The sequence below is a fragment of the Siphateles boraxobius genome, unplaced genomic scaffold (assembly GCF_051911475.1).
Source record: "Siphateles boraxobius isolate OS27281-9 unplaced genomic scaffold, OSU_SipBor_1 77, whole genome shotgun sequence".
Classification (NCBI taxonomy): Eukaryota; Metazoa; Chordata; class Actinopteri; order Cypriniformes; family Leuciscidae; genus Siphateles; species Siphateles boraxobius.
This window is the reverse complement of record NW_027509205.1, coordinates 18,913,402-18,932,750: the sequence shown is the minus strand read 5'-3', so window position 1 is coordinate 18,932,750 and position 19,349 is coordinate 18,913,402. Positions and strand designations below refer to the sequence as shown.

Sequence of the window (19,349 nt, the reverse complement as noted above, 5' to 3'; positions counted from 1 at the left end):
ATAATAAATAGCTGAGCGGTTAGTTTTCCTTACTTCCCCAAAATGAGGTTGCGTTGAGGATTTCAAAGTCTTTAGAGCATTCCAATTGCGGGAAAAAAAACCATGTGCAACAGCTTTAGAGGCAAGAACCAATATTGCAATATTCCTTAAACTGCCCTTGGCCATCTCACAAACTTTATGCTTGTGAAATGTAATTACTGGCTTGCATTTTAGGTGGCTAAGCACTTTGAAACAGTCAATCACTTGGTTCTTGAAAACGTGTTGATTTGCGTGATTGAGCATTTTACAGGGCTGTTTCTAACTGTACGGACGAGGTTATTTCCATCCACATTAACACTCACAAATTCTGGCATCAAACCATGTCCTCATTCACTTTTATGCGACACATTTTTAGAGGCACATGGAGGCTTTACTGCTCTACAACTTGACTATTTCAACAAGCAATTCCGACTCTTATCTTTAAACAAGGCTATTTGTCGTTAACTGTCCTTTTGAAATATCAAAGCGTAAAACTGACTCAAGTATTTTATAATAATCAAGCTGTACAGCTGATGTCTTTGACTACAACAGAATATTCTAGCTTTACCACCCCTGTGAATAAGTACATTTTAGCATACTTTTAAAAAGAACACATACTATAGAAAAAAAATCTCTAAAAGAATATTCTTAAGTGCAAATGTAATGTCACACGGATCCGCGAAAACGATTAAAAACGTTGCATTCTGCTGCCAGGCCATTAGATGAAACACTAAGACTGAACATGTAATACGAATGTGCATGATGTCATCGTCTTCAGAGATTTGAGTTTTGTTGATTACACAGAGACCGTTTTCAAAAACGTGCACTTTGAAACCAGTTTTCAAAAGTTAGCTTTTTCAGGCACTGAAATCTGCAGTGTTGTGTAAACGAACGTCCAAAACGCATACAAAGTTTTACGTCATGTATTTAACAATATTTGTAAATAGACATTTCTAATGAAGAAGCAGCAATTTAGTACATTTACAATATATTAACTTTCAATGTAATATCGAATGACACACTAGTTAAAATACTTTTACATGCATGTTAGTCATCAACACATCAAAATAATTGCACAACAGGTTTATACAACAGTGATTTAAAATGTACTTTAAAGTAAAAAAAAAAATTTATTTGACATTATTACAAAGTTTTAAAAGTGCACTTGAGTGTGTTAAGAAACACAGTCATGAAATTGAACTCTCTTTAAGTAGGCCTACTCTTAACTGGCCTTTGATTTCATAAATATCATATTATCTGCAATTTTATTAATATATAAAAAATGTAAGATTTGAAATACACTACAAGTACAAATTAAGGGCAATTTTTAATATACATCTATTTTACAATATTCTCACTTTACTGCATCTAATGTACTTCACTCGTGTTGGCAATTGTAATTTTTTCTCTTTCTCTCAAATCCTGCTGCTGTCTAAACATTCAGACAGCTTTCCCTAAACAGATTAAAAGCAGGAGAGAAATGGCCATGTCCTGAACCAGTCAACCCTGTAGCTCTCCTCACACATTTGCACATCCAACTCGGGTCTCCTGCGAGACAGAAGATAAGAGCACACTTTCAGCAAATGTAATCATATGGCCATGGCACTGCAGCTAAATTTAAGAGCTGTTATTTTGCTCTTTTCCCTGATTGTCTAATGAGTCTCATTACAAAAAAAAGGAAAGAAAAGAGGATAAATCCATCTTCAAATGCCTTGCTTACAGTACTTAGCATGTCTCAGAAAAACAATACGGTCATGTTGAACTCGGCACATCTCTCAGGAGACCACGGCGGTGGAAGTAATCTCTGATCAATGATTCAGACGGAAAGCACAAATGTCAGCTTCCACAATCTGGACTGTCTCTGAGCTCAGGCTATGGTTTGAGAGCTGAGACTCAGGCTACATCCAAACTTTCAATTATCAGAGTTGTGTGACTCGTGATCCTCGATGTTTGCACAGAAGTGACATTTTGTAATTGTGTTTCTTTACAACCGGGAGCAACCCATAGAAAAGTCAAGAGAGGAAACTTTGAAAAAACTAGATATGAACATTTACTGAATCAAATGTGTGGTGCTTATCTATATATATATTGCTGATTTGGTGCTCAAGAAACATTTATTACTATTAGCAATTTTGAAAACAGTTGTGCTGCTTCATATTTTTGTGATATCTTAACCAGTGATATCTTTTTCAAAATTCTTTGATGAATAGAAAAAAACATTTACTTAAAAATAGAAATATTGTATAAATATAATATTAAAAAATAGATCAATTTAATGTGCCCTTGCTGAATGAAATTATTTTTTCAACCCCAAACGTTTTGAATGGTAGTGTATCACAGTTTCCACAAAAATATTAAGCAGCAAAAACTGTGAAAAAAAATATGTATATCGTGGCCCCAAATTAACAATTTACTAATACATCAGCACATTTTACTAGTTTGTTTTCATGTTTTAAGTAAATTGTGCACCTAATATAATTAATTCATTACCTTGTTTTACTAAACCATGCTTACGATATAACAATTTTAGTTCAATCAAAACGAGAGAAAAAATTAGTAAAACGTTGCCACAATTTACTAAACCGAGGGAACAAATTATTGTGCAGACGATTTACTAAAACATGAGAACATATTCTTATTTTGTGGAACGATATATATTTTTTTCCGTGTGTCATGTGCAGGGCTCCGTAGTTTCAACATTGATAAAAATAAAAAATGTTTCTTGAACAGCAAATCAGCATAATACAATGATTTCTGAAGGATCATGTGACACTGAAGACTGGAGTAATGTGGCAGGAATAAATGCCATATTAAAATATAATCAATTAGAAAGCAGTTCTTTAAATAAAAAATAAATAAATAAAGATTCCAAATTTTGACGAGTAGTGCACAGTTAGTGGTTTGTTCAAATGACTAACCCTAAAAGTATAAGTATTAATAAAAATGATTCTTACATTATAGATTTTCTGATTTAAGACAGTCATTTCTGGAGCTCAACCCAAATCTTTTTTACAGATTCTTCTCAGGAAGAATATAAAGACAGAACCTAGTGCAGGACAACGCATTACACCTTGACTAAGATTGGTTTTCGATCGCAGTGAATTGCCATTTAGTTGAAACTCTGCAATGTCCGAGATGAGAAAACCTTTTGCACCAAGCCACCGCATTCACACTTGAGTCCATGACACCCCAAAGAACATTAACTTTAATTTATTCTGAAGCACTCCCCTGCCCAGACTGAATAAAACATATGCGATATGTACAGTACAAATCTCCGTGACAGTCTTCTAGCCCTGGGTCTTTGTTCACCTCGTAAGAGCTTGTACCATCGGCCATGAAACGCATCATTAATAGAAAGCAATAAAGTGTCTGTTCGGTCCGCTGCCTCCCCGGCTGTGGATCAATATTGTTTCCACACATCAGCGGCGGTGACAGCAACTGTATCGCGGGAGAAAGTAATAGAGACAGGTGGAAGTGTGTGGGCTGAGCATGGCTGTAATGGAGCGCCAAGGCCAAAACTTAGGCAACTGAATCCAATTAATCAGCAGCCTTTGATGGACGTGACAGCAAACAAACAAGTAAAGATCAGAACAAACTCATCCGTGTGTGTTTTTCCTTGTCACTGTTAATGCTGAGAAATAAGGGGTTGTGTTAGGCCTGCAACATTTTTGCTTCATTACATCTGAATACATAATTTTCCAGCTCAACTAAATCAAGCATTTTACACCGATTTAGTTCTAATACATCAAGCATTTTACCATATGTCTGCTTTAATATACTGTATGTCCAGAATATTTCTAATCATGTTGCATATTACATCTTGAGCATCTTTGCATATGAGCTTTGCTCCACATCTCCATATCTATCTCTGAATTACAATATTTTTGCTTTGCTACATCTCGACTGTTTTATCATATTCCAGCTTTACATGTTAAGTATTTTACTATGTTTCAGATTTATTACATCAAGCATTTACCATAATCCAGCTTTATCACATATGAAGATTATTTTACCATATTCAAGCTTTGCATGTTAAGTATTTGACTATATTTCAGATTTACTACACCAAACATTTTACCATATTCAAGTTTTACTACATCTCAGGTATTTTACCATATTCCAGATTTACCACATCTTAAGTATTTTACAATATTTCTGCTTTGCTACATCTCGAGTATTTTACCATATTCCAGCTTTACATGTTAAGTATTTTAAATCTGGAATATGGTCGAATACTTAATGTCGTTATTATATTCCACTTTACTTATCTATTTGATCACATTCTGGCTTTATTATTTGAGCACATTCTCGCTTTACTAGATTTTAGGTATTTATCCGCGTTTAAGCTTTACTAAATCAATTATTTTGCCATAATCAATCTTTACTGCATTTCTAAAATTCCTCAATATTCAAGCTTTACTATAACAAAAGTATTCAGCAATATTGAAGTCGAACTATAGGAACAGTACTTTTACAAAGCCTTACTTGCGTAACAAAGAGGAATTAATCAACAGCTTCTGACGGAAGTGACAGAACAAATGAATAAAGCTTGTGACAAACTATGTTTTTCCATGTCAGTGTGTTTCCAGTTAATGCTCGCTGAGCAACAGGGAATTGTGTCAGTCCCTCTGAGCTGATAATATTGTTTCTGACTGTCAGGGTTGCTTTGTATTCATGAGCGCTACACCGGCTATAAGGCCTTTTTACGTGCCATCGAATTCTTCATATGAGCTGGCATTTTTTATGATTAACATGAGACCTGATTTTGAATCACATTTCCCACCGTGAGGCCCAAAACACAGCAGAATCCGCTGTAACTTCACGGTTCTTCCTTTAAAGTGTTGCTCTACTGAACTGAGAACTCAATGCGGTTCTTGTCATGGGTCCAAATTGGATCTACTGACTTAGGACCCCTCGGGCCAAGTATCTTGAGGAGTGCGAACTATCAGAAACATCTCCTTGAGCTGATAAATTGAAGCCATAAATGGCATAATTAATTCCTGTGTTCTGCACCCATACATTTAACGATCTGGTGTTCGTTAGCATTAGAGTCAGGTCCCAGCCATTGATCTTAAGAGCCCCAAGGCATGATGGAGCCTGTCACCAACATAACGAGACTTAAGAACTATAATTACCAGACATTTCTCTTCCTCAATCCTCCTTCCCATCTCTCTCATCCATCCTTCATTCTCCAACGATAACGCTCTTAAAGGGATAGTTCACCCAAAAATGTAAATTCTGTCAGTAATTACTCACCCTCATGTTGTTCCAACCCCGTAAGACCTTCGTTCATCTTCGGAGCACGAAATAAGATATTTTTGATGAAATCTGAGAACTGAATCACTCCTCCATAGGCTTCTAAGGGATTCCCCGAAAATTTATTAAAGACATCGTTAAAATAGTCCAAGTGACTACAGTGGCTCAATCTTAAGTTTATCAAGCGACGCAATACAAGCAATAGTTTTCGTGCGCAAAAACAAAAAAAATAACGACTTTATTTCAACTATTCATTTCCTTCTCTGTGGGCCTCGAGTCACTTCACTAGTGTAATAGCGTACGCTTCTGTTGTTGTACGTCACACGCATCACACACATGACCAGCGTCGGCCAATAGTGAGCCCACGTGTGACGTACAACACAGAAACACTGCGCTATTACACTAGTGAACTGACTCGAGGCCCACAGAGAAGGAAATGAATAGTTGAAATAAAGTCGTTATTTTGGGGGGGTTTTGCACACAAAAAGTATTCTCGTCGCTTGGTAATCTTAAGATTGAGCCACTGTAGTCACTTGGACTATTTTAACGATGTCTTTAATAACTTTTCGGGGAACAAGTTTCAATCCCTGAAGAAGCCTATGGAGGAGTGATCCAGCTCTCAGATTTCATCAAAAATATCTTAATTCGTGTTCAGAAGATGAACGAAGGTCTTACGGGGTTGAACAACATGAGGGAGAGTAAATACTGACAGAATTTACATTTTTGGGTGAACTATCCCTTTAAAGGTGATACTATATTCAGAAAATACACTCTGCCATTTCAAAGTTTAGGGTCAGTAAGACATTTATAATTTTATCCAACAAGGATGCATTAAATTGAGCAAAAGTGACATTAAAGACTTTTATAATGTTATAAAAGATTTCTATTTCACATACATGCTGTTCTCTTTCTATTCACTAAAGAATCCTGTAAAAATGTATCACATGGTTTCCACAAAAAAAAAGAAAAATTAAGTAGCACAACTGTTTTCAACATAAGAGATGTTTCTTAAGCAGAAAATCATCATATTAGAATGATTTCTGAAGGATCATGTGACACTGAAGACTGGAGTAATGATGCTGAAAATTCAGCTTTGCATCACAGGAATAAATTAATATTTTTTTTAATATTAACATATTTGTAACAATATGTCACAATATTACTGTTTTCACTGTATTGTTATCAAGAATAATATAATTAATGTTAACATTTGAAAGGTAATGTATTCAGTATGCAAGTGTTACATTCCAAACATACTTTTCAAGGTCTTTTTCACAGATTTTATTTATTCTCAGATACTTTTCAGAATACAACACAATATACAGAATCAAAATTTTTACTTTTACATTTTCAAACTTTAAAATTTTAAGCTGAGAAAGTGAGAGATTTGCCTGACATTGCTTAACAAATTTTACGCACAGTAAATAATTTGCATTTGTGCTTTATTAACGCACTCAATAATTAAGTATTGCCTAAACAGACCGATTCCTGCTGACTGTCAGTATATTTACCAGATCAAATGATCAAAAGCAAACCCAGCATCATTATGCTGAGCAAATATTACAGCTCTTTTACATAGGATATACAGCTTTCCTGCTGAGTAAGACCTTCAAAAGCATCTTTTGATTATATGACTTAAAGATGATGTGTGATTTTTTTTCATGCTAAAATACTTCTTAACATGCAAAGTGCACTTATTCATAAGTTCATTTCCCTGAAAAGTTTAACACACACACACACACAAAACAATGTATCTCACTTATTGAGCATCCCGAATTCTGGCTCAACAAATGGCACGAGTTTGAGACCGCACTCACTGTTTTTTGTCAGACGGGAGTGACATTTTTAATCTTTTTTCTGCAAAAAAGATGGTGTTTTCTACATTAACAGCCACTCATACTCAGCTGTGTATTCTGATACATTTTTACAATGACAAATATAACAATGTATGCCTACAACTAACGCAAGCCATCTGATAATACAGATTTCACTCACTGTAATATGATAATATGGTGCTAATAGTGCAATTGTAGAAATACTATAAATATAAAGGATAAATATATGAAAGGATGTGTATTGCTTAAGTCATGTTTGCATGCAGTATTTGCTTTGGTGCCTCTTTCTAATATAAAACCTCCACACACTGGTTTAGATGTCACATATTTTTAAGTATTTGTATTTATACCTACACTAAAGAAAAGCCCACCACTGAACCTCTGAAATATACAGACACACACCACACTTTTACAAATCCTTTTTAGTATCCCACACTTTCGCAGGTCTCTACACCACAACACAATTATAACTTGCTCAATAGCTCACTAAGCCTCATTCATTAAAATGGAAATGAGGAACGGGCCGGCCTTCCGAGTGTGTACAGCTGCTTTTTATTGATCCAAACTGGAGTGTTTACCAAAGAGATGAAAAAAGACAACAACTTTTTGTTTATTCTATAAATCACAGCGTTGCTCTGTCATATGGGAGCGCAGTAAGTGTTTTGAGCTTCTGATCATAAAACTTTGACTAGCCCTATGGCTCAATCTGTGTTTTTTATTCTTTTCCTCTTTCTCGTCACATTTTTCAAGCCCTTCTCAAAGGTAAAAAAGGGGGGATAATGTCATCTCTGCTAGAGCTGCTTTTAGGATAACACTTGCTCATCAATATTAACATCAAATTTTCTTCTCCAAATGTATCTTTCCTTTTCATTTCATCTCATCGCATGCCCCTTCTGATACACTTCAGTTTCACTGAGGCCTAAACCCCTTTCCCAAACCCATTAAACTCACTTTGGCTTTTGCTATCTTTGGAAGAGAAAACTATCATGCCACTCGTACTTTTCCTGTGGTATATAATTTTGCAGTATGCAAACTGCCTTAATGCACAGCATTCCCAGTTGACCTACTACATTTGCCAACATGTGCATTACACCTAGAATACACAGTCTTTATTTACATAAAATTATACAGTATGCACAATAACTGGGACCCAGAGACCATAATATCATAGAGACTTGAGATGGCTCTTTTGACTTCAACCAGCAATCACATAGCAACCACCCAGAACACCCTAGTGACCGCATAGCAACAAGTGAAAAAAAATCAACACTCACAACATCAAAGCAATGCTTTGAAAACACAATGGTCACTTTTGCATGCATGGGCAAGATCACTCTTAAAGGGGTCCGATTATGCTTTTCACTTTTTCAACTTTAGTTACTGTGTAATGTTGCTGTTTGAGCATTAAAAAATCAGCAAAGTCACAAAGCTCAAAGTCCCCTCCAAAGGGATATATTTTATTAAACAGAATCCACTTTCCAAGAAATACAACGAACGGCTCATTTGGATTACAACGTGTTTTTTTCCGGGCTTTGTGTAGTCATAAGGTAAATCATTTAAATAAAAGGGGACGAGGCCTGGTTGAGCTGCTGCTATGTCAAAGAGATGCTTTTTTCCACAACATTTCCAAAACTCCTGAGGCTGATGAACTTTAGAGTGGTTAAAATGTATTTTAAACACTGTTTCTGAACATTAAAACCCAAACGTTTATCTGTGCGCTGCACATTTTATGGAGAACAGATTTTTTTCTGTTGCTTTTGTATGCTCTCGTTTTTTGTAAGACTGTTCACCGCTCCTTAGGAAAATTAACAATGGTTTTGTGATTGATTCATGTTTGTATTACCTTAGTTTTCCAACAAATATCACGATTAAATGATGGATAACATCAATTTGAATTTGGATTCACCACAACGATCACGTGCGTTTCGTGTTTATTCAAACACCTTCAGTTCCACTAATGCTCACAAATCAGCATTTTTATAACAGTAAAATCTCTTTTCATGTAGTCACAATATTATATTATCAAAATAAAACTGATGAAAAAAAAAACGTAGACCCCCACTACATTGATATTTAAAGAGTACATGCTTATGTTGAACAAACAAATATTCTTGTACAAACAGACAGACGCTGTATTAAGCAGTACCTAAAGTATTATGGAAACGTATCTGAAACGTCTGTGCATTTGACAAATATTGCATTTATTTCACTTCAGCTGTGGTAATGTATGCAAACACCACGTGCAGTCACTACGGGAAGCAGAAAGTGTCTGACTTAACGTCTCAGTTTTCAGCTCCTCCCCGTTTACTGATCGGTTACATCCAGTCGCAGCCGCGGCCGATGTCAATGTCGAACACACCTATTGTTTCCTTAGGCTTAGTCCCTGGGTTGTTTCCATACCCACACCATGTGTTCGAGGTGTATCTCAAACGAGCCTAATAGTGCCCTATTTAAGGGTATAGGGTCCAAGTTTCTAACACAGCCCACATTTATCTCAATAGCTAATCACTTACACCTGTTCCCTGTTACATCCCTTGTTAACTTATGTATTTAAAACCCCAGTGTTTTGCTATGTTACTAGTTTCCTTGAAGAATGTTACATGTGCATTTGTTTTAGTTCTGGTTTTGCCTGGATTTACTTTTGCTGTTTTTCTTCAAATAACTGTTTCTGCTGCACTTGGATCCAACGCTCCGTCGTTTCTGAAATCGCCATATTATAAACGCACAATTTTAAACTTTTAAACGGTGAAAGAGAGAGGTTTGCTTTGGAATTGCTTAGCTTACAAAGTGTAAAGTAAATCATTTAGCACTACCCCAAAACATACATTTTAACTGACTGTCAGTATGAATAATGTGCCATCTTCAGACCAAATGATCAAAAACAAACTCAGCATTATTATGGAGAGCAGATATTAGAGCTCTGTTCATTAGGGACACACAGCTTCTCCGGTGCTTAAGAACTTCTAAAAAAAGTCTTGATTTAGATCTGTAATAGGAAAACTGTGTTTAAAGCAAGTGAGAACTGCTGCTGCGGGTGAAGGTTAAAAAGAAACTTACCAGAACAAAATAAGAACTTCAGAAAATACATAATTTTGAATAATTACAATTTGTAGGTTGATTCCCCGTAAAAAACAATTTAAATAATGTCAGAAAAGAAAGATATTGGGGGGTAAAATATTTTTTTTATTTCGTGATTTGAAAAGGAATGCATCAGCTTGTTAGATTTAAAAATAAAATAATAAATAATAAAAAATCATAATAATATAATATTAAATAAGAGTATTAAATATTAAAAAAGAGAGCTATGGAAGCGGCCAAAAATAAAACCGAATAAATGTTAGAGTGCACGAGGTTTATGAATATTTTTGATTCATGCAGGCTCGAAAGGGTAACGATGAATGGTCACTGCATCTCAAATGGCAAATCGCTGTTCCAGTCTCACCTCACTGGACTCAAACACAGCCGCCAGTAAAAATAACCCACGAGCTTGTCAGATTCGCACAGGCGTATGACAGGAGACGCACACATATTGCATGTGTGAGATTCAGAGAATGGTAAAGCCTTAAATGGCTGACTCAACAGAGGCACTGGATGAAACTCACTTGAGTATCTCACGCAGATCTGAGCTTCTTCTTGCAAACTGAGCTGAATGGTAGATTCCATCCTTAACAGCCAGTCCGGGACTGATAACTCACAGAACATTTGTTGAACAAATTTATTCTTTATTGAACAAGCTGGAGCAAACACACACACGTATGCCTACACACCCTGACTGGGCGAGTGTTTAATTACAGTGAGTTGTTGCAGTAATCTTGCTTTAATGCTTAAACTGATGCATAGAATCCATTAAGAGAGACAACTAGAAATCAGGGAGAAGGAAAAACACTTCCCTGTTAATACCAGATTCACGAATTTGCTGGTTTTCGGGAGATGCATGATGCAGGAAATCAATAGAGATACTTTTATTAAATGGAGAATATACACAAGAGAACTGAAGGGACTGAACAGAACAGGGAGTATTTATACACACCGAGTTAACAAGGGGAATAAATGAACAACAGGTGAACATAATCAGTAACTAAGGAAACTACATAGAGCACAATGAAGACTAAACTGAAAGGATAAACATGGAACCAAGACATGTGAACAAAAGTATAACTACATAACCCTAACAGCCAGGTTTGAGCTGTCAAAGACCATTATTTTATTGCACTTACTGAAACCATGTTAGATTCTACTTACACGAATATCACTAACAAAGTTCCTTCTTATAATAACATGGTATGAATACAGTACAGTACTGTGGGCATTTTTTGATGATTTAACGTTTGAAAATGAAAACATTAAGACAGCTATTATTATTCTAATTTTACAGTTGTAATATAAAATAAAATTATTATTATTATAAAATACCAGTGGCGGGCCGTGCATTTCACACCTAGGCCTTCAGTGGTGTCCTACCTGAATTAATAACTTTTAATAGTGTAGCAGCGCACAGACTCTCTATAATTGTTCTGAAATTGCTGTTTTCATTTTGTACCGGCAAAGAGAGAAACGTTTAGAGAGAAACGAGCGAGTGAGTTCGGCTTGTGTGTTAGTGTTCAGTGGTTCTTGCGTTCCAATCATAAGTTCAGAAGAAGGGGAGCCTCCCTTGTCTTGTCCTTCAAGGATTACAATAGTCCCTTTTCAGACGTTACGAATGTTGGAGAGAAAAAATTAAGTTTCAATCATAAATTTCCAAGAAAAATTAAGAAGAAAATCATACTCACCACAGGAAAAACGGGGCAAAAAAAGCATTATACTCACCAAACCTACTGATTCATTTTTACACAAAACCCATCCTAATTTTTTTCCTTAAAAAGACTTAAAATTACTCTGTTGTACAGGTTATCTGTGCGTTTCAGTCCCAACAACCTTTTCTATCGCCATCGAGGATAATGCTGAAAGTCGAGTCTGTCTCGTTGCATTTCTGGCATAAGTTTTACTTGGCTTTAGGTCTGAGAGTGTCCGCTCGACAGAAGCAGTGGACACAGGGACAGTCACCGCAACACATGATGATGCCTACAGCTGACCCATGCTCTCACACAGAGTTTTGAAGGAAATCAGCGAGACTTTTGCCTTCAAAATCAGTCATGGCATACATTACAGTCAGTCAGTTCTGTTATTACCCGGACAGATCGAATAGAGTTCCATGACTCTGCGTTAAGCTGGATAAACCTGAATAAGGGATTTTTTTCCCGGTATGCTTGAACCTGGGGTCGAGGAGAGGAAGAAACATTAATTTGTGGGTAGAAAAACGATTAAATCTACAGGAATGTATTTTAGTTTCTGCAGTTTGCTGGAGATGCGGTTAGCTCAGCCTCTGACCATCCAATCAAAGGACGTGAAAATGCTGACGTTATTGTACGCCTGCTAGATGGCCCCAGTGCAGTCAAATCGAAATCTGATTGGCTGTTTAAATCTGACTGATTATCTGATTGGTTAAAACAACTGTTTCAATGCCATTCCTTTAAGCTACAGGCGCCGGCACTATTGATTCTGAAGGCCTCGAGGCAGATTTATTTGACCCTGGCAACACATGATGGCTGAAATATAATTGGATAAAAGCTCTAACATAAACATACACTACTGGAAGCAGAGCAACCAAGAGAAAAGCTATGAAATTAAGAGAATGGACTATTGGGAATTATTTAATACTCATTCATGGAAAAAATATTTTAAAGTGCAAGTCAGTGATTCTGATAGTGTTTCGGCCAGCAGAGAAGAATATTTTTTATTTTAGAGTGAAATATTAAAAGAGTAACATTTCTTGTTTTGTTTTTATTTATTTTTAATTATAGTAAATAATAATATAAAAATATCTTATTTTTATTTTCTAACCATATTGATATATAATCATAAAGTTTCAACAAACTGTGCAGCCCAACAAAAAAGCACAGCAAACCTGGAATTTTGTTTTTAAAATCACAATCAGTTTTTTTTTATCAGAAAAATCGCAATTTGTTAAATATATTTGTTAAAACATAGTGAGCTACCTTGCTGTCTGCTGCCTGTAAATGAAATGAAATGGAGCCTCATAAGTGACCCTTTAGGCAGCATTTAAAGTATATCATATCACATAAAGTATATATATATATATATATATATATATATATATATATATATATATATATATATATATATATATATATATATTTAATCAATACTTTTCAGTACTGAATCAATTTGAATTGAAGTTCAATTTCACTTGAGGCTCAATGAAACTTACTATTGCTTACATATGCATATATAAATGCAGAAAATGTTAAACTACTCACTCTTTCTTCCATCTTGGAATTTACTTACAATGCATTGTGGGAATACCTTCTTTGCAGATACATGCAATGCTTGCTTATAAATTCTCAAAGAAGGTATTTTTTTGGAAAAAACTTCACGTCTGGAAGGTTCTTATGATGCGGCCCACGTATGCAGCTTGCTAGGTTTTGGAAAAGAGCCCTAGACTTCTGATGGCCTCCCATAAACTTCAATTGTTCTCACATCAGGCAATTTATAATCACTACAAACATATCTTTTAACTTTACAGACATTTTTGGATTCCTCACAAGTAGGAGAGAACAGGTCTAGTTGCATGAGGAAGTTGTCACAAGGTCTATATTAACATAAGATTTTGAGTCAAAAGTCCAATTACACAAATGCTTGATTTCCCTGTAGTGAGTTTGTTTATCTATCTGTGTCTATCTATCTATCTATCTATCTATCTATCTATCTATCTATCTATCTGTGTCTATCTATCTATCTATCTATCTATCTATCTATCTATCTATCTATCTATCTATCTGTCTTTCTATCTATCTGTCTGTCTATCTATCTATCTATCTATCTATCTATCTATCTATCTATCTATCTATCTATGTATCTATCTATCTGTCTGTCTATCTATCTGTCTATCTATCTATCTATCTATCTGTCTATCTATCTATCTGTCTGTCTATCTGTCTGTCTGTGTCTGTATTTCTGTCTGTCTGTCTATCTATCATCTATCTATCTATCTATCTATCTGTCTGTCTGTCTGTCTATCTATATCTATCTGTCTGTCTGTCTATCTATATCTATCTGTCTGTCTATCTATCTATCTATCTATCTATCTATCTATCTATCTATCTATCTATCTATATATATATATCTATATATATATATATATATAATTTGATTTAGAGGTTTGACAACTTGCCCCGCTGTCTCCTACAGCGCACGCGCACACAGCTGTGAACTACAATAACTGAGGCAGTTTGAGCAGCTGCTGAGGTTGTAGGTTCAGACCCCAGAAGGCTTGATAAACTATCCACTATATTGTTCATGAACCGGTTCATGAATCACAAACTACAACGTTGCCTTCGATCCGCTAACTACCGCTGACCTCAGGTTATTCAAACAGGTCTGAACCCGTAATAACTGACGCAAAGACACTACGATTTGAGCACTAATTAGTAAACGAGCAGCTTATAGTGCACTGCGAGTCCATGCGCTCCGGTAACCGGTCACCAGCGCGCGCGGCGCGTCTCCATCTGTCAGAAATTCAGCATGAGCGAAAGCAAAAGGTGTAACGTATTTTTCCCCAAATGTATCCACATGAGACACATCCAGCCAGCCAGAACACATCAGCGCGTATCTGTCGTTTTCCACAGTCACAGCACATGTCTATGGACTCACCATAAGTGCCTGTAGATATCCAGACATTCAGCGCATGTTTCCGCTTTAATAAGTTTGAAATGCCGATGATAAGAAACGCATGTTATACATAAAACCTGCCGCTTATAAAAGGTATCAGGTCTTACCTACAGGATGCTGATTTTACATGACAGCTGGAGAGTCTTGACTTGAGTCTTGTGTTGGTGAAGGTCTGACAGACAGACACGCGCACAAAGAGGAGCGCGTACTCTCTCTCTCTCTCTCTCTCTCTCTCTCTCTCTCTCAGCATCATCACTATACAGTATACAGCGCTCAAATCTGCGCACGCACACTCAAAATAAAAATACGCAATTTATTCCTAAATTTAGGTGGCCAGCTTTTGAACAAATAACTTAACCGTTTTGTGCATTAGCCTACAGTATATGTTTTTCAACAATTCGTGTAGCCTATAGGCCTATATGTCAATATATGCTCGAGTCCGTCGGTCATAAATTGATAAGTTTGGCCGGCTGACAGTAGCCTAAATTATTCTGCTTATTGCACGGTTAGGCCACTAGACAAATTAATAAATTAATGTATAAATATTGATTCGCTGAAACTAAATATAAATCAATAGGCCTATTAATATGCGATTCTAAATTCTAGTTCTTTCTATCCAGTTCTTTTGTCTTACCGGTTCGTTTTTTTTTTCTTTCCCCTCAATCGATGTTTCATTCTTTTACACAAAATATTTGACCACAGTCAGATGACTGTTAGAACGTTAGATGGCGCAAACTTCTGACGTATTCCACGTTCTACCTTTTATAAAGAGACCGCGCGGAATGGATTAGCGGTGATTGTTCAGAAATATTTGAACGATGATTGCGCCAATTGAAAAAAAACAAAATTAAGCATGCCAGGGAATCTTTTAATAAAATTACACATTGTTGATTATGTCAAATATTTTTAGATTATTATATTTCTTTTTAGATTATTATATTTTTAGAATATTTTTCAAATATTAGATTATGTTGGTAACCGTAAAATGTCATGATAACAACACAAATAGATCCTGGCCTTCCAGCAGCCGAGGTAAGAACACAGCACGAAAAATATTGTGCTGAATATTTACTAATAATTAATAATATTGAGATGCAACATAAATTCAGTCTAAAAACTGATGAGAAAAATATGAATAAATTCACTTTAAAATTTGACGATAATTTTAACAATATTTTATTGGGCACACAGCACCAGAATTAATTGTTAAATATAATAGGCTACATATTTTTTTTAAAAATTATAAGGTAATTAATGATGTCATCCACATGACTTTGACCTGTTGCATGATAAAAACCAAACAATTCCACATGTAGCCTACAGTAGGAACCTGAATATAGGCTGAATATATACTTGGCCCACTAAGCATCACCCAAAACACATTAGCAACTGCATAGCAATTCCCCGGCAACCACCCACAGTTGGGATGGGGTTTTTGTAAAGCACCACTCACATTTTCTTGAGAAGAACACATGAAGTCTACTTATTAATGATCCTCAAATTACCTGCATGCAACAGTATTTTACACACAAACTCATTTTATTCCATTAGGAGAACAGACATTGATATAATAAATCATCTCAATGTTGCTCTTTTTCTATTTTGCCAAATTGAGTTTCATTGCCTTGAAATTTAAAGTCGACTGAACACACACACACACACGCACACACACACGGATATTTTATATACCACAGCATCATAAAATCATATTCTTATTATCATAACTGTTCCATGTATCACCTGCCTGTAATGTTCACTGAATTATTCTCAACAGTAACTTAAACACAAGAAAGAAATCTTTCTTCTAACTCAAAAACTATTTGCAGATGTAATGCAACCATGCATGTTTAATATATGCAAGTATATTGCATAATCTTGAGTTTAATGCTGCTCTGTTTTGTTGAGGTTTTATTGCTTTGAAGTTTAAATTCTGTTATATATTAATGCTCAGATTTATACACATACTCAGGTTATTTTATATACCAACTTAACATAAAGCCTCATCCTAATTATCATTATTGTTCCACAAATTACCCATGTAATGCTCATTGAATGATTCTCAATCTCATTTTAAACAGAAAGTTTGTTCTATTCGGGGATTTTATAGAGCCATAAATATTTCATATTTTGCATGCATACTCTTGATGTTCCAAATCCAAAATCGAAGCGTAATTGACTTTTAATTGCCCTGAAGTTTATAGTCTGTCACAGCGGATATTACTTGGGAGTTTTGGTGCAGCACCTAGACCTTTATGCTGAAAAGTTGCGAGTATAAGTATCTATCGCCTAATAATCTACATGCAATACCCTACACAATATGTAATTATGAATGTGTGCCATGCAAACTGTGACCTAGGTTTGCAAATGGGGTCTCACGTGACATTCCTGTCAGCTCATTTCCCTGCGAGTGTAATTTCAGCAGGAATCCAGCTCCAATATGTTTATTTCTAATTTTACCGATACATAACAATGGGAGAATATTTGCCTTGCATGCAGCCCAAATAACCGGTGAAGATGAATGTGTGGCATAGTACTTTCATACTGCGAGTCTGTGTGTGCGTTCATTACAACGCCCCAGTTTAGCTGCCTCCTCTCCTCCATCGTTGATGGTATCTTATTGTTACCAGGTGGCTGCCAGTGACAGGAGCCTTGAAAAACTGCTGACAATAAGCCACGGCTCAAAGGAAAACGTGAAAAAGGAGGACAAGCGAGCAGTGCGGTTCTTCCTTGTGACGGCGTAGGGGATAAGGAAACCATGCTAGGAACGAGATCCCTGGGGAAACGTTCCAGCGAGTTCCTGTGCTTTAGATGATGGTTCATAAACTACCATCATCCCCGTGGGCCTGGGGAGCCAATGCTGAAATAGTTTAGAAGTGGCAATGAATGAAAAAGTGGGAATTAGAGGGAAGTTTGCTGAGCAGAAGGGTGAAATGGAGACCGATGGCGCATGGGAAAGAAACCCTCCTGAGGAAGGAGAGAGGTCTCGTGTGAAAGATCTCTGTCATTCACACTGAGAGGGTTTATGTGCCGTCGTACTAACAGCTGTGGAAAATGAGTACTCATTGATTTCATGCATATGGCTCCCACACATGTAAACACACACACACACTGAAACACAGCCATCCTAGCGTAACAAAGCCACAGGGAATAACGCATTCTTTTCCGTTCTAATTTAAGAACTTCTCTCATTTAATGCCGTGTATTACACAAGATTGCACGCATCAACTGATTATCTCTGCATCACAACACCAAGACACTGAGAAGAGTTATTTGATCCTCAATGAAACAGTATTCCCTTGAGCACAGATGTGACAAAGAACATCCAACGACGTGAGATTTTACAGTGTAATATGGGAAGAACAAAGCCTACAGATGGGCTGCAGTGAACATGCTGATCCTTAAGCAAAATCCTACAGGCGTGCAGTGTGAATATCATGTTTTAGGATAGGATCTGTTTATGACTGTACTGCCTGCTATAATTGAGATTAATGCAGTTCAGTGAGCATAACAGGAAAGATGCAAACTTTATAATCTGATCCTCTGTGCCAGGTGCTGATTATTCAATCACAGTTTTAAGAGAAACATGTTTAATTGTAAGCAGACCTACAATCGGAAGTGGTCTTAACCCACTTGCAACAAATAAAAATAGATTCCTTTTCTGGTTGAATTAGTTGGTTATGTAGACAGATTTACTGCTAATCCCTAAGGGACTAGCTTCTGTTTCAACACTTCTTTCTTTCTCTTTTTAACACAATTGTGCCATCTAGTGACAATGTCTTGAAAATAAAGCATAATACAAAATGGATGCATATGATTTCTCAGTAGTCTCAGCAGCAAGATAATGTTACACTTGACTCCAGACATGTGAAATCAGATGCTTTTACAAATCAACCTTTCACAACTAATTGTTTTATCTTAACCGATAAAAAAATATTTTACAAAATGTCATGTGGTAGCCTACCATGGTATAGAATTAGATGGTAATAGGCTACTATATGGTTACCCTATTAGCTCCCATAGTATTAAAATGGTGCTCCAAAGTATACCATGTGTTGTGCATGTCCAAAATGCACGTATTATCATATATACAAATAACTCTATGGCAGGCCCCAATTTCTCTGTCAACTATTTAGCCTACTAACCTGCAAAACTAAAACTATATTTTTAGATATGGTACAGTATTATACAAATGGCCGATTTGTAACTCTTGAGTTGATGAATTATGGAAGTACTATAATACTTTCTGATAGGCCATGCTTTTTGTTAGAAATATGTTTTATTTTTATTTTTTATACTTTAGTCGATAAATACTTTAGTACGAGTTATTGGTACCAAATACTATAATTATGTAAAAATGCTTAACTGGCAAAACCTTTTATGCTGGGTCTCAGGATGATACGGATGCGTTCACGTTCATATAATCTTTCTCATCGATTTAAACTACTAAAACACGATAACACTGTATTTCGTGGTATGAGAGTCGTATTTTTGAAAGTTCTGCGCTAATTTTGC

General features: G+C 36.0%; 1 protein-coding gene across 1 annotated transcript in view; it reads right to left on the bottom strand.

Annotated features, from left to right (window-relative positions):
• Window positions 1-15,072, bottom strand: part of cdh24a (cadherin 24, type 2a) — a 95,196-nt gene extending 80,124 nt beyond the window's left edge. Inside the window, exon 1 of the mRNA XM_077218739.1 lies at window positions 14,945-15,072. The gene's annotated coding sequence lies outside the window, so the exon portion shown is untranslated. The remainder of the gene's footprint in view (window positions 1-14,944) is intronic.
• Window positions 15,073-19,349: the final 4,277 nt, after the last annotated feature.